Here is a 16,270-nt window from a genome sequence, read left to right as displayed (position 1 = left end):
GTTTCTACCGCTTATCCTCACAAGAGTCACGGGGGTGCTGGAGCCTATCCCAGCTGTCTTCGGGCGAGAGGCGGGGTACACCCTGGACTGGTGGCCAGCCAATCACAGGGCACATATAGACAAACAACCATTCACACTCACATTCATACCTATGGACAATTTGGAGTCGCCAATTAACCTAGCATGTTTTTGGAATGTGGGAGGAAACCGGAGTACCCGGAGAAAACCCACGCATGCACGGGGAGAACATGCAAACTCCACACAGAGATGGCCGAGGGTGGAATTGAACCCTGGTCTCCTAGCTGTGAGGTCGGTGCGCTAACCACTAGAACGCCGTGCCGCCCCCTATTGTCATTATTATTTATAATTATTATTTTATTATTTAATTTATTTAATTATTATATAATTATTATTTTTAAAATTATAATTATTCTCAATAAGATTAATTTTTAGGTGTCTGGAAAAGATTAATCGGATTGACATTATTTCCAATGGGAAATTCCAATGTATATACAGTATACATTATACAGTAGGTACATACACTGTATATGTAGGCTACGTGCTATCTTGTATACACAGTGTTGGGTCGTATGGACCGGCCATGCAAATAGACTTCTTGCCCTGATGAAACTTCTGTCTTCTCCTGGTGTCTTTTTCTAAACAAAGCAGCCAGCTAGAAAATAGAATCCTCTTCTCCATTAACCAGATGGCTGCACAGCTGCTTGAATTAAAAACAAAATTTTCACTAGCGTATTTCAATCACACCCTCTCGTTACTTATACACCACACATCAATTAATTCTACTTTTTTCTTTTTATACCCGCCAGTCACACCCATGTTTTTAGGTTTTTGTTCCAAATTGTGTGGATCACACAGCACTGACTCTCCTCAGGGCAGTGTACTGAGTCCCCTACTGTGCATACATGACTGTACTCCTAATTCCACCCAACCGACAGTACTGTATCTTTTGCAGTATGTGGATGATCTGGGCCCTGGCCACATCGGGACCCTAAGCAGATAATGAAAACAGGAATTCTGGGCCCCATTAAAAAATCATTCCTATTATAATGGTGAGCATAACATAATACCCTATTATAGCTATTGTAGAATAATATGTTTTTTATTAAACCAGTGGATCCGTCCAGGGTGTACCCCATCTCTTGTCCAAGGTTGGCTGGGATAGGCTCCAGCTCACCTTGACAACGGACTGAATCCGTCATAGCTCTGTTGCGGCCGGCAGAAGCATTCCGCAAGATTGGAATCTCTGTTGTAGGCTCACACTCGCTCAGTACAGTGGGGGTCTAACTTTTTTTTCAAACACCGAAACACTCTGTGGTCAAGCTGTGGGTTTCCGCAGCTGGGGCAGGAGCCAAGCCGGCTCCACAACGGGTTCAGTGTGAGCCATGGGTGACCATGATGACAATAAACACTGATGTATTAATTTACTTACTTTACTACAGAAATATGCAGAATTTTATTTGTATAAGATTTTTTTTAACTCTAACAAACAACCAGCCACTATAATAAAAAACTTGATGAAACTAGTATTTTTATTTGATTACTTTTTAGTTCCTTACGCCTACAAAGAGAGAGGGGGAGGTGTTACATTGCAAAGTGTGAAAAATACCACAGAGAAAAGTGTGAATCCAGCATCAGGGAATCATGCATGCAGAGCACAGACCTGTTTTGAAAACAAAATGAGCATGCATACAGATCAATTCATCCAGTTCTGCAGATTCAACTCTGTTAGTGGATACTGTATAACGCTACGCACCATGCATACAATATACAACAAGCCGTATACTGTAGGTACGTGATTAGTTAGGTTATGAAAAATTCACAACCAAATCAATAGGGAATGTTTACCTTGTATTATGTGGCTATATTATGAATGTGCATCCTCACGCTGAATCATTTATAAGTCATTTGCAAGCGTCTTCGCAATTAATAATTCATGACACATACCCTTTTTACCTGATCGTGCGAGTCCTCCAAAAGGCATTGTGAAGTGTTATAGACACTAACTGGCCCTTGAATTTGGTACGCCAGCACAGACTACTACTGTTTTTCCTACCTCGCCACAGCGTCACCATTTTGCAAGAAAAAAAAAATATATATATATGATTTTTATTTCAGTGAATGTGATTGTATTTGTAGAATGATTTCATGCATAGTGTATTTCATGCAAAAATCCCATCCCACAGCCGATGAAGTAAGGCATGAATCCATAACATTAACAGTCATATCATACCTTGTCAGTAATGCGAGTTACAATGTTTTCTAATGTTGTGGTGACCCGAGTATTAACTCAGTCAACACATATTAACTCCTCAGTCCTGTTTCACTGGTAGGCTTTTCAGTGATGTCAATGATTACAGCAGCACCACTGATTTCAATTATGATACTTTCTGTTTCAAAAAATGACTAAAAATGTCTCCAGAAATTTTTTGGGAGTCATTTTAGTTGTCGATATTTTAAAGCTATTTATTAAAGGGGACCTATGATGCTTTTCCCCCTTTTCTGACCTATAAATGTAGTTAAAGTGTTGTATTTGCCAAAGTTTCAGATAATGAGGTTTGCTATTTGGAAGTAAGCCCTGAAAGAAGTTTGAGATGGCTCAAAACGCTCTGTTTGAAAAGGTGTGGTAAAACCATTCCTTTGTGATGTCACAAAGGGGTGGACTTCCTTATATGGTTCATAGCTAGGAAGCACTTTGGGCATGTGACCAATCACAGCGGATGGAATGAATTAAGGAAGCACAAATCAAAGCAAATACAGCTGGAATATGTGCAGATTCTGCAAAATCAAAAATGTTTTCTGTGTGTGTTATTATGTGTAGCTGCTCTATAGTACCCCACAACTCAATACAAAGAGTCGGAAAATGACCATAACAGGTCCCCTTTAAATGATAATATTAATTATTTATTAAGATTAATCAGATCCAGACTCGACTGGAATAAATTAATTTTCAGAAATTAGGGTCCCTTATTTATAAATTTAATATTAGTTGGAGCATAGAAAACCTGTTTGACTTTCTAAATACATGTTTTTAACATCATTAAAGCCCTCTAGACATGAAATAACACCCCTATAGTCACCTTTACACTCATATTACCCAGCATGTTTTTGGAATGTGGGAGGAAACTGAGGTACTGGAGAAAACTCACGCACGCAATCTCCAGACAAGCGAAGAATCGAACCCAGGTCTTGCCGATCTCCTGACTGTGTGGCCAACATCCTAACCACTTGACCACATCGGTACTGTAGATATTTATCAATGTAACATTACTGACACATAGTACCAGTGTAGCCATTAGGCAATAAATACATAAAATGCACAGTACAGTCATCCATATAAGTTTACTGTTACTGTATTGTATAACTACTGTTAGAACATACAGTATATGACTACAAAGAGTACAATGCCGGCGTTGTATTGTGTATTACAAAAGTCCAAACATGGCTTTATGTGTTGTTTTCTTGCCACCCACCCAAGGCAACAATTACAGTGAATTCATTACTCCATAAAAGCTATTATGCTTCCATTAAAAGCCCATTATGAGATGATGTTGTTGGAAGGTAGGAGATGCTAGTCCTCTGAGTATCAGTCACAGATGCTTAAGAGACAGTTCCCATGTTGTCTTGTTTTATTGGTGTAAATCAAATTAGGATATCTGGGGTGTCCAAATGTTTTCCAGTGAAAAATGAAACGATGTAAGTGCCATGTTGATGTTTGGTAAAGCAACACAGATGCTAGGAGGTTTTATACTGTATGTTTCAGGAAACAAACTGCATCCTCGGGCTTTGTGATATTGATATATGTATGGTATCAACTTAACTCTTGCTCCTTATTTTCCATTTTTGCTGTTGTTGTTTTTATTTTAATTATTCAAATCTTCTCCTCTGCATCAATCTCCTGGTATGGCTGCTAATCCAAGTTCATCATTTTATAAGGCTAATAGATGATTTTATATATGTATATATATTTCAACTTTACGCTAGTAAAATGACACCTCACAATCCTCACAATATTACGACTAAGTGCAACTTTTTGTCTTGTTAGAATATGACTTTTTTGTCTTAATATTTTGGCTTTATTGTTGTTTGTTGTTGTTTTCCTTTCCTGTTATTGATGTATTTTTTTTTTATTTCAACATTTTTCTTGTAAATTTTCTTCTCGCAATCAAGACTTTACTCTTATAAATATTTGGACTTTATTGTCGTAACTTAATTTTCTAACAAAGACAACTTTATTTGTTGTTTTGTTTGTTTGTCATAACAATTTAAAAATCTTTTTTCTATAATATACGAACTTAATGTGACTAAAATATGTTATTTTCCAACATTGTTCTCAATGGATCACAACTTTTTTCTCTTAATATTTTGACTTTATTTTAGTAAAATTACTCAAAATTCCCAATTTTTCTTTATAGAATGTGCCACAGGAGGCCACAATGTATTAAGACATATGGATTATTTAAAAATAGATGCCTGTATGAGGATTTCACAAAAGTTTTTTGTGATTATTGTGACGTTTTCAGGCCTATTTTGTTCAATAACATTGCATTGGCAAATGTGAATTGGTGCGATCGCGAAATCGTGGAGGATCCGGATAAAGTGACATGAACATAAGAAAGATGTCCACTGTCATTATAGTGACAAATAAGCTTATCTCAACACATTACACTGCTCGGCCCTCAGCAAATTTTGATCATGCACAACACTGTGATTGGGTTAGGATGACACCTGCATCTGCACCACCTGCAAGCTACTGTTGTTTGTCAACATTATTTTCTGCGCAATGTTGTTTATCGACCTGACAGCACTGGCTCTCGCTCTCCCTCTCTCTCTCCCTGGAAGGATGCTCAACACGCAACATTTACAAAGGGGTTGGAATCTCGTAAGCACAGGAAGCTGTCATCTGGCTGTCATCAATTTGCTTCAACTGCGCTTTTATGTGCAGCGTTCACTACTGACTAAGGCTACATACTACTCTCAATTGAGAAATGCGCTTTTTTTGTAGTACTACTAAAATAGTCTGTATGATCTCTTCAGAAGTGTCACAAAATTGTGACAATCTAAAGATAAAGCAGAATTGTTCATATATGTTTTTGTTTCCAGGCACACACCTTGTTACTAGGTAGAATTCACTGGATGGGGATTGATATTGGGGGAGAGGGTTGGAATAAAATATATCGATTAAAGAAACAACACAAAATACAACAAATATCCCCTCATTCGGTAGTGTTATTTTACAAATTAGTTCATTAATAAATGATTTGGTTTCATGGTTGACTATGGCCTACTATCAGGTCAGAAATATTGAAAGACAAATCATATGTAGGAATCTAGTCACTCGGTGTCAGTAATGTTATATTGGTGAGATATTACCTATATTACCTTAACACATGTCATCAGCCATGGCTGTGTCCAACATGATAAATTGAAAAGTCCTCCTCCCGCTCCATGTGGAAGTGGTAAGTTTCTGACCTCTTTCTAGGGCAAACTAGTCAGCTCGTTAGCATGCTAGGCTAAAAGTGGTGTGTAGGAGTTGCGCAATGTGGTGAGAACAAAGAATAATAGGCGTGTAAAGGTGACTATAGGGGTGTTATTTCATGTATAGGGCTCTAATAATGGTACAAGAAAAAACGTATGCTCTAACTACAAAAATATTCAATTTGTTAATGTTGAAATATTCAACTCCCATTTCACACAATTAGAAACATTTTCGCAACACTCGATTTCAATGTGTCAGTGTTGGCATAAGATCCAAGTAATTTATTGTTTTACTTACCTGACGGTTGGAAGAAGACCAGTAAAGACAGGAAGGCACTGCTCTTCTTCTTTGTTGGTGTTCACAGGCTTTTTCATTGTTGGTGTTATGCCGCCATTTTTGCCGGTCATCAGGCTGGTCGATCACCCAAAAAATGAACTACTATGCTCCATGGCCAACCCTAATCGGGACGGCGTCATCTCAGCATTCTGCCTCTGTGTTCGACCAGGAAATGTGCAAATTCAGCGATTTTAAGAACACATTGAAAAAATGATTGGAATCATATAGAAAATACATTTATAATACAGTATTTTGTTATATTTGTTGAGGCTTTGACTTACCTGCCTCCTCTGGCCGCAACACAGCAGACAAAGGACAGGGAGAGTTGGCATGCTTATGAAAAACAAAAACAAAATAAGTATTGGTAAGACTGAATTACGTAATAAATTACATACTAGGCACGTTTCTGCTTGAAAAGTGAAAACGATGATGTCATTGTATTCCTCTCCTCAGGATGTTTTTGCCAGTAGCGTTTATTTGACAAAGGCCCACCACATTCCTGAGAGAGATATGTAGTCTATTCCTTCTACTACTTGCAGGCACAAACACATTTATCTTTGCTTCATCACTTTTGTCGCAGCTCATTCAGGATGCTGTCACTTACCTCCAAAGTTGCTGCGCTGCGGGCGGAGGAGTATTTGTTTTCATTGCCTTGTTTCACAAAGCAGGGCTCGTTTGTCAAAAACACAACCAAAAAAAAAAAAAAAAGCGAGGAAGACGCATCCATCCCGGGGCCTTGCCCCTACGCTGTTAGTCTTGTATTGATTGTTTCCTGTCAAGCCTGCCTCGCTTTGAAGGTGATGGTGACTTTTTTTCAGGCTGTCTGTTGCTTCTCAGACTGGCGTGGTCGGGATGTTTGATTAGCGTGTAATTAAACCTTTGCAATCAGAAGGATGTTTATTGACTTGTCATTGTCAGGTTGGTTTGTGTGCAGACAGGATATTGGATTATTCTTTTACTATTTTGGATGTCCTGCCAATCAGTGGCATTTTTATACAAAATAAATGGGTCAGCCATCATATTCTTTCATGCCGGAAGTACAGTTTATCCAAGGGGAGACTGAGGGCAGCAAGAAAACGGGCCACTGCAGCAAAGTGGAGACGGCGGAGCATAATACGGCAGCAAAAACTCACTTTTTTGTATTTCACAATGCATTTATTTCTAGTCTTCTCACATTATTAACTGAAAACCTGAATGAATTGCACGGTGGACAAGTGGTTAGCATGAAGGCCTCACAGCTAGGAGGCCCGAGTTCAATTCTACCCTTGGCCATCTCTGTGTGGAGTTTGCATGTTCTCCCCGTGCATACGTGGGTTTTCTCCGGGTACTCCGGTTTCCTCCCACAGTCCAAAAACATGCTAGGTTAATTAGCGACTCCAAATTGTCCATAGGTATGAATGTGAGTGTGAATGGTTGTTTGTCTATATGTGCCCTGTGATTGCTGGCCACCAGTCCAGGGTGTACCCCACCTGGGATAGGCTCCAGCAACCCCCCGCCCCCTGCAACCCTCATGAGGATAAGTGGTAGAAAATGAATGAAGCTGAATGAAAAACGGGATTATCCACCTTTACTGGGTCCCACCAGATGCATCCGCTGCCTTCTGAAGCACAGATGCAGCCAACTGCATCTTCTGCGGAGAGGAAATAAAATATCTATATGATATCAGTGTGCACAACGTCCGTTTCAAACACTCACATCATCTGGAGTCCCACACTAAAAGTGCATGCTCCCAAATCCGTACTGAACCCAAAACCCAAACTTTGCCCATACTTGCAAGTACAGCGGGTTGGAACCGGGGCTTTAGCCGCTGTCGGACACATGGCGAGCCTTAAACTCACCCCACCGTGCAAAGTGTTCGGTTATTTTTTGAAGCACATTTTGCAGAGTGTACAACTTATATCACTCGCACAAAGACCGGAAGTCCCACACACGGCAGACATGCTTGTTCTGGATCCTGCAGTGGGGGCGGACTTGATCGGTGGAGGAAGTCGGCTGATGTCGATACCGTGCTTTGTCAATGATAGCGGTAGATACAGATCAGTCGCCGATCGATCGCAGCACCCTTACTTTTATTACACATCTTGTGGCGAATGTAATCACAGGTATGCGATGTACTGTATGCCACATGGAGGGAATTGAGCTCCTGTCAGCGAGTCATCAACAGCATGGGTGAGAGTGATCCCACTGACACACTAATCCCATAAACATCCCTTTCACTTTTTCATAATAGCATAGCGCTGCTACAAACACTCTCGCCTTGCATATAAACCACATAATCCCTTAAGAAGGTCACTTGTTGGTCATTCGAACATACTATATGTCTGCTGACCTTCCATTGACCTGATGTCACTCTAACGTGAAATAAATACTCACGTGATTAAAGGGCGGCAAAAATGTGAGACAAAGGCAGCCATTAAAGGCTTATCAGGACTTTTGCAGTGTGCATAAGCACAATGATGTGTTTGGGACTGTACAACTGCAATCTGTTTCACCGTCTATTAGGGGCTTTTCTACAGAGACATGAATGAAACGTACAAAACGGGAAGCCACCGCGTCGCTGTTAGTCACCGTCACCATGGTGACCCCGCATCGTGACGCAGTCAGGCGAGGACTTTGGTCGCAAACGCCCAGTGTCCATGCCACGGCTCTAATGCTTGGGACTCAACACAGCTTGGTTGGACACATGAGAGCAGTTAATCCCTAGACATGTCCTGAAATGACCCCTACAGAAGGATTCATACAGAATGCAGGCAAGCCAGAGGTCGGAGAATACGGCCATGCTAGTTGAAGCTGTCAGAAAGGCAACATCAACCCTTCATTAAAAAGCAGCATCCCTGTATACACAACACAAACCAAAAAGAACGGGCTCATGCTCGAGTGTCACTTTTTTATGAGGTGTGTAATGAATGTGTGAAAGAATACTGAAGTGCCGGGACTACAGTTAAAAAGATGTTGTCTCTGCTGTCCTGTTGTAAGCAACTTGAGTGTTTTTTTGGTATCTCTGTGTAAAAGGTGCTCAAATCTCCACTGACAAGATCATTTCTTTTATTTGGGGGTGTGTGATGCTTGAAAGCATGTGACCGGAGTCGGAAGTTTAAATGTCACACTTGCCTGTCCTGTTGTGTTGAAAGTAATTGAGTGCTAGTTTAGAGGTATCTCTGTGTGAAAGGTGCTCAAATCTCCACTGATAGGATCATTTCTTTTATTTGGGGGTGTGTGATGCTTGAATGCATGTGACCAGAGTCAGAAGTTTAAAATCACACTTGCCTGTCCTGTTGTGTTGAACGTAATTTAGTGTTAGTTTAGCGGTATGTCTGTGTGAAAGGTGCTCAAATCTCCACTGACAGGATCATTTCTTTTATTCGGGGTTGTGTAATGCGTGAAAGTGTGTGCTGAAATGCCGGGAACAGAGTCTGAAATTTCACACTCAGACTCCCTTGTCCTGTTGTGTCGAAAGCAATTGAGTGGTAGTTGTGCGGTGTATCTGTGTGAAAGGTACTGGAGTTGTTACTGACAGGATCATTTGGTTTATTTCAGGGTGTGCAGTGCATGAAAGCCTTTCCTGAAATCTCAGACTCTTGTCTCATTTTATTTTGAAAGTAAATGAGTTTGCATTAGTTTGTAAATTAGTTTTGCAGGATCTCTGTGTGAAATGTGTTACAAGTTGCCACTGACAGGATCATTTATTTTATAAGGGGGTGTGTAATGCGTGAAAGCATGTCCTGAAATTCTGATACCGCGGTCTGAAGTTTAACTTTCAGTCGCTCTTATGTGTGTTGAAGTACCTGAGTGCTAGTTTTGCAGGACTTCTGTGTGAAATGTGCTGGAGTTGAGTGAGACAGGATCACTCATTTTATTTGGAGGTGTGTGAAAACATACCCTGAAACGCCGGGACCATTGTCTCAAGCTTTACCCAGACACCCAGTTTTTGTTGTATTTCTGTGTGAAAGGTGCTCACCACTGACAGGATCATTTATTTTATACGGAGGTGTGTAACACGTGAAAGCATGTCCTGAAATTCCGAGGTCGGGGTCTGAAGTTTAACACTGTCCTGTTGTATTGAAAGCAGTTAAGTGCTAGTTTTGCGGTATGTCTGTGTGAAATGTGCTCCAATCTCCATTGACAGGATCATTCATTTTATTTGTGGGTGTGTACATGAAAGCGTGTCCTAGAATGTCACGAGTCTAAAGCTTAACACCCAGACTCTCCTGTCCTGTTATGATGAAAGCAAACGAGTGCTTGTTTTGTTGGATTTCTGTGTGAAAGGTGCTCAATTTCCTAATGACCAGATTATTTTATTGTTGTTTGAGGGGGTGTGGAGTGAAAACATATACTGAAACAGCAGGACGGGAGTGTGACATTTAACACTGACACTTATTTCTCCTGCCAAGCTGTGTTGAAAAAAATTGAGCGTCAATTCTGCGGGATCGCTCTGTAAAAATGCTAGAATTCGCTACTTACAGGATCGTTTTTCGGCCAACCAAAAATGTGAAGTTCAATAATCAGATTCACTTCTCCTGTCTTGTTGTGTTGAAAGCGATGGAGTGCTATTTCTCTGCAAAGGTCACCACTAACAGGACTAGTTCCTTTTTCGGGGGTGTATAATGGGATAGCGCATGTCGTCTTCTTCTTCTAACCTTGTGCTAATCATGGTGTCCCTGAGGTGTGTCATGGAAGTACATTTGTTTGAGTCAGCACTCTGCAGCTTGGCACTCGTGTCTATTACCATACTGATGACTCAGTCCTCTTCCTTCACCACAACGTCCTGTCCAATCCTGTCCTAGCCTGTCCTCGTGTCTCTCTCTGGTTTCTCCACTAGTGTCACCTTAAGCTGTGTGGTTCTTCAGTCTCTAACACAAAGCTTGCAGCAATTTAACATACGGAGGGTGTCGATATGTGACAGAGTGACATTGAATTGTGGCCAAGTGTGTATCTAGGCCACCGTTTATTCCAACAATCAGCTCCTCTTCTTCGGCTGAAAATAGAACATGCCGTGCTGCAAAAGCTTCTGGTCAACAACCACGACCTTCTGCTGCAGTGAAACCGTCCTCAAACTTGTTTAAAGTTTTCTTGTTATCATCGTCATCATGATTCCATTAACTTGCCATTGAGCACTTTTGGTTTAGTTATTGGATCAGATAAGCGGCTTCATTTCCTATGCTCTCTTCGCTTTGCAAGGAACGATGCACACTCCCAACAAAGAAGCAGCGAGGCCAATAAATGCTAATGAAACAAACCGCGCAAGGATTTGTTTTGTTTAGTTTGGTTTCATTTGTGTCGACCACAGGAGATAATATGTTATACTCGAAACAGACCACCTAATGGCCAAGTGTTTTTGTTATATTATCCACTCCAAAACAATTACACAAGCCTGTCATCCGCAACTGAGTGTGAAAGGTGCAATTTCAACGTCCCGTAGTTGTGTCCAACTGGCAGAAAATGTTAAATATCAGACGGGTTGAGACGGATTAAAGCGTGTCATCATCCACGAGTGTGAAGCTTAAGTGTTTCTTTGTGACATTCCAAAGCTGTTTGATTTGGTGCTCTGTCAATGAAGGCCACGCACGTGCAATACAACAACCAGGTAGCAAAATGCTGCTTTTAAACACCAGTAGGGTAAAAAAAAAAAAAACAATAACACAGTCGTCAATCGTTTCTCTCCAGATAATGTTCCCTATTTTCAAATGCAACTGTTGACAGGGATGCTATAATAATCCCTGAAAGTCTGAACATAATGTTTTACTTTTCACCTCATACTGTCCTTTCCCTGGCCTCTTTCTCCCCCAAATGACTTGGAACCTTCTGGTAGGCGTCTTGCATTTTATTCTCATCTCATCTTATTCTCCTGCTGCTTCGAGACGCTGGCACATCATCTAAGCAGCTGCTCTCAGGCCTCCTTCCACTAATCTGCTTATCAGACACTGATAGTCTCACTTTTCAATAGGCTCCATTAATGGCAGCTATTCAAATAATGGTTCGTTTTTTTTTTTTTTTTGTGGAACAGGAAATGGTGCAAATTAGCATCTCTCTAACAGCTTACTGGTGAAGATCTTCAGTAACCTCTTGAAAGGTAATGTCATATGTGTGTGTCATACGTTTTAGAGGAAACATTATGGGAAACAGTTTTTTTCTCGTTGAGGCATGACATGACATTACTGTCACACTGCATTGAGAGTTAGTCATCCCATTTCATGTGGAAGTGGTACATTTTTCTTTAAGTTTTCATAGTTATATACAGGATAAAATTTCCTTTTTACAAAATAAAAAATAATGTACACTACCGCTCAAAAGTTTGGGATGACTTGGAAATGTTTTTGTCCAGTCTGAGATATGGCTTTTTCTTGGCAGTCCTGCTATGAAGTCCAGCATCCTGAAGTCGCCGCTTCACTGTTGATACTGACACTGGTGTTTGATGGCTACTATTTAGTGCAGCTGTGAGGCATCTTTGTCTTAAACTACACACTCTCTTGCACAGTTGTGCAGCGTTTTTCTGTCCTTGTTAGACCCAGTTTGTGCTGCTCTCTGAAAGGAGTAGTTAACAGCATGGTAAGAGATTTTAGTGTTAGTTTAGATTTTTAGATGGCTTTTCTAATCATCTATTAGCCTTATAAAATGATGAACTTGGATTAGCAGCCATACCAGGAGATTGATGCAGAGGACTGACAGTTGTTGATAGTAGGCCTCTATGCAAAAATGGACATCCTTCTTTGAAAATCATCAGATTCATTTTAATTGTTTGTGAAATGGATAAAAATGTTTGTGAAATGGAAAAATTTGGTTGTGAAATGCATGAAAATTTGTTTTTCTTTGGAAAACAAAGAAATTTGCAAGTGATTCCAAACTTCCTGATTTCCTCACAGGAAATAGAATGCGAATGCCCGCCGAGTTACGTGGGGGTGCGCTGGCTGTTTGCAGCTTTAATTTACAATTTCTAGCTGTTCCTGTTCGGGTGAACAAGGAGAAAGGACAGCTGCCCCCAAGGCTGTTTAAGTACGCACTCATTTTTCATCCTTTTTCAAAATGTTGCCAATTTGGGGGCCATTGTGGGTGTTGAAGGGCCCATTAAGAACAATGAAAGAAAAATCTGGTCCGTAGTTTTTTGAAGAATATAGCAATCAATGCCTCCTTTTTAAAGCTGTTTTTCAGCCACGTTTCATTCGCAGACACTTTATTTTGTGTACTATATATTGGACATCAAAAAGAATTTCTCTTCTAAGGGAGCGAGGTTTTTCTTTTATGTAAGACTTTAGTTTAAAGTCAATGAAGGACATTCATTAGGCAGTTTTCTTCCTGAGAAAATACCTCATTAAAGGGAGACCATTTCATTACGGCAAAAATGGGGAAAAGAGGCTCACTTTACTTTTCTTCATGACACCATTAATGGCGGGCTGAAGAAGGAGGGTGCGAAAATAACCTTCATGTGTTTTAGACATTTGTTTAACTGGTCTTGGCCAGATGATGTCCATACCCTGACAGCAACGTGGTGAAATATTGTTGATTTTATGTGCTGACTTCTCAGAAATGAAAAGGCAATTAGATTGTTTTTCGAAATGTCAAATTAATTAACCAGCTCATGACAAATGCTGACTTTGCAGTCATACGTGTAATCAATATCAATATAACCTCTGACTTTTTACTCTCACTGATGTGTATCTTGACTAAAACAAGCACGGTTACGACTGAGCTCCATCTGAGGCTTACACAATACAGAACTCCATGGTTTTTTTTTTATTATGATGATGATTGATTTTTCCAAAAAAGTGCCAAACAGTGCAGGTAATATGAATAGTTAAACAGTAGCCTACCGGAAAAGTCATTCATCGCCGTCCTCCTGCCCCTCCTCCTGGGTACAAGAACCACTCAAGTTGTCTTCTTCAGTATTCCACTGACCAGCCTCATTCCTTCATCACACACTTTGTCAGTCTCTCTCTCTGCCGGTACATAAATGGTAACGGTAATGGTTTAATTTCATTTGAACATGCATCAGATTACAATTGAGTACATCACATAATCAGTTCACAGTTCCACATGTCCAACAGGAGTAGGAAGAAGCAAAGCTTATTAAATCCTACCCCTCCATCTGGTACTTTTACAATCAGTAACTGTTACATTTGTTCACTTCCTGCTTTCCTAAATGCTAATTGTTGTAATTAGCCGAAGTTCAACTAGCAACCACTTCATTATGATGGCACCATCTTTCTCTTTGTTTACCAACACAATCTGATAAAAAAGCAAGATAAAGCTGCACAGCAGATATCATTGTGATGACATCGGCTTCAGTTTTTTTTCCTCCCATGTTCCTGCTTCTGATGGGTGACTAACATAATAAAAAAGACCTAATGAGAGAAAGCGCCTATGAATCATTTCCACTGATCTGGAGTCTGTTTGTTATGGCCAGCGTTATAGTATCAGCGTTTTAGTGTTTCATAAGAGCATCTGCACAATCTGTATTCATTTTGACGGCTACATTGATTTTCTGAGCAAGTGCTTTGTTTTAAAGAGCAAGGTTCAAACACTCGGTGGCATCTTTTGGCACCAAAGATGAAGTCAATAAAAGACGGAGCGTTACTCTGTCAAATGTCAAAATTAATTTAAAAAACTAGGAATGCTCATAACAATAATAGAAATAACAAAAACAATGACAGTGTGGTCATCATCATCTATTATCCTTATAAAATGATGAACTTGGATTAGCAGCCATACCAGGAGATTGATGCAGAGGACTGACAGTTGTTGATAGTAGGCCTCTATGCAAAAATGGAGATCCTTCTTTGAAAATCATCTGATTAATTGTAATTGTTTGTGAAATGGATAAAAATGTTTGTGAAATGCATGAAAATGTGTTTTTCTTTGGAAAACAAAGACATTTGCAAGTGATCCCAAACTTTTGAGCAGTAGTGTATATATTTTTTATGAAGTGTGGAGTATAGTAATCAAAGTGATAATAGAAATGAAAATGGTTGTGCATTGCATAACAACTGACTAGTTATTATTTCTTCCTGGCCAAGGCAGTGATGTATAGGATTGTTGTCACTTTTTGTAAAAGAGGTGCAATGCAAGAGCTGCAACTTGAACTCATTTATTGGGATAAAAACTAATGGATGGCTTTACTTTGCCCACTTAATCACATGCTCATGAGTACATATTGTATCTTCTGTTACAAAGCCTGCCTTTACGGAGAAAATAATCCAGAGTTTTGCCAGATAGATATTTATGTTCTTTGTTAGCTTTGCACTTTGTCATAATGCCTTTTAGTTTCACGGAAGGCACTTGCTTTATTCTGTTGTTGCAATGTGCAACACTATGCTAATAAAGCCGCCTTGCATAACACAAACAAAGGATGCAAGCGGCAGCAAGTATGTGCCATGCATGCTAAAACAGCAACCTGTTTAACATGCAGTTTTGCTATACTGCTGGTTTGTTCTCTGAATCACGTGTGTGCTCCAGCACATGTGACGCACCGCTTCCCCGAAACCACGACAAGTCACCGTTGGCTTCCTACACATCACATTAATCCGTCCATTTCTTCCCAATCATTTCAAATCTGAGTAGAGTGAGTATTATCTTAACCAAAATAACCCCACACTAACTATGATTCTTTTGAGGGACTTGGGTGTTTCCAAAATGCCTGCAATGAGCCTTCATTCTGGTTAGGGTTTCTTCTTTAAAGAGCGTTTCCCGTGACCTCCATCGCCCAACTGCCTGCACTGAGTCTCAGTTTTGTTTGAGGTGTACTCCTAGGATTTTTGAGGGTCTTTGTTGCCAAAGTGCCCCATACTGACTCTTGGTTCTGTTCAGGGTTTCTTCCTTTGAGGGACTTTTCCTTGTTTCTGTCACCAAAGTGCCTGCACTGAGTCTACGTTGTGATCGAGGTTTCTTCCTCTGAGCGAGTGTTTCCTTGTCGCAGTCACTAAAATATCCTCTTGTGCAGCTCAAGGTTTCTTTCTTTGAGGGACTTTTACGTGCCTCTTTCACCATGAATCCGTCGAGTACTGTCTTATCGGAGTTTATCTTCTTGTCAAGGTTGCTTCCTTAGAGGGAGTAAAAACCAAACCAAATGTCTTTAGCATTACATTGAGTCTCGGTTTTGTTCGAGGTTTACTTCCTTAACTCTTTTGCCAAAGTGCCTGTACTGAGCCATTGTTATGGTCAAAGTTGCTTCCTTATGAGAGAGTTTTTCCTTGCCTCCATCTCCAAAGTGCCCAGATTTTGTTTGAGGTTTCCTCCCAATGGGGAAGTAAAACCAAACCAAATGTCTTTGGCATTAATTACACCGAGTCTCGGTTTTGTTCAAGATTTACTTCCTTACCTCTTTTGCCAAAGTGCCTGTACTGAGCCATTGTTATGGTCAAAGTTGCTTCCTTATGAGAGAGTTTTTCCTTGTCTCCATCTCTAAAGTGCCCTGATTGTGTTTGAGGTTTCCTCCCAATGGGGAAG

General features: G+C 40.2%; 1 long non-coding RNA gene across 2 annotated transcripts in view; it reads right to left on the bottom strand.

Moving 5' to 3' along the window:
* Positions 1-5,316: 5,316 nt before the first annotated feature.
* LOC131134539 (uncharacterized) overlaps positions 5,317-16,270 on the bottom strand; it is an 18,306-nt gene continuing 7,352 nt past the window's right edge. The window contains exons 3-6 of one of the 2 annotated variants that reach the window (XR_009131409.1): positions 13,639-13,764; positions 7,399-7,463; positions 6,115-6,166; positions 5,317-5,988 (exon numbers count right to left, since the gene is read on the bottom strand). This is a non-coding gene — a long non-coding RNA (uncharacterized LOC131134539). The remainder of the gene's footprint in view (positions 5,989-6,114; positions 6,167-7,398; positions 7,464-13,638; positions 13,765-16,270) is intronic. The other variant, XR_009131410.1, reaches the window with a different exon arrangement.

This window comes from Doryrhamphus excisus, chromosome 8, assembly GCF_030265055.1.
Source record: "Doryrhamphus excisus isolate RoL2022-K1 chromosome 8, RoL_Dexc_1.0, whole genome shotgun sequence".
NCBI lineage: Eukaryota > Metazoa > Chordata > Actinopteri > Syngnathiformes > Syngnathidae > Doryrhamphus > Doryrhamphus excisus.
This window is presented reverse-complemented; position numbering and strand designations above follow the sequence as displayed.